Source organism: Gigantopelta aegis, chromosome 6, assembly GCF_016097555.1.
Source record: "Gigantopelta aegis isolate Gae_Host chromosome 6, Gae_host_genome, whole genome shotgun sequence".
In the NCBI taxonomy this organism is placed as follows: Eukaryota; Metazoa; Mollusca; class Gastropoda; order Neomphalida; family Peltospiridae; genus Gigantopelta; species Gigantopelta aegis.
Window position 1 is genome coordinate 78,333,240 of NC_054704.1, and position 651 is coordinate 78,333,890.

Sequence of the window (651 nt, forward strand, 5' to 3'; positions counted from 1 at the left end):
TAGGGTTTAACTTGCACATTCAGAGCAAGCTGTTTTAGCGCACGCCTGTCATGGGCACAGGTGCCGGCCTCGGCCAGGACAGGAAAGGGTGAGGTGGGTTGGAGGGGGACCGCCTGTACTGGCAGCTGTAAGAGAGCACCAGCAGTCCGACCGGCGTCGGTAACAGGCGGAGGGTGGTTTTTGGTGCTATGGAATTTTGAAATGTCCCCTAGGCTTAAAGTATTTTTACATGCCCCTATACCACCAAGGTTTCGGGCATAGGGTCCCGTAGGATTAATGCCAAAGGGAAAAGGTGCGCATTTTAATGAAGGTAGTTAGGCGCAATTTTGAAGGGACTGTCGAAAGATAAAGAGGGAGAATTTATCACAGTAAGATTGGCATTGTTAACTGCTTGTTCCATGTCACGTACTTGCAGATCACTGGTCTCGGTGGCGCAGTGGTTAAGCCATCGGACTACAGGCTGGTAGTAGCAGGGTTCGCAGCCCGGTACCGGCTCGAGTACAGAGCAAGAGTTCTTAAGGGCTTAATGGGTAGGTGTAAGGCCACTACACCCTCTTCTCTCTCACTAACCACTAACAACTAACTAACCCACTGTCCTGGATAGACAGAGCAGATAGCTGAGGTGTGTGCCCAGGACAGCGTGCTTGAACC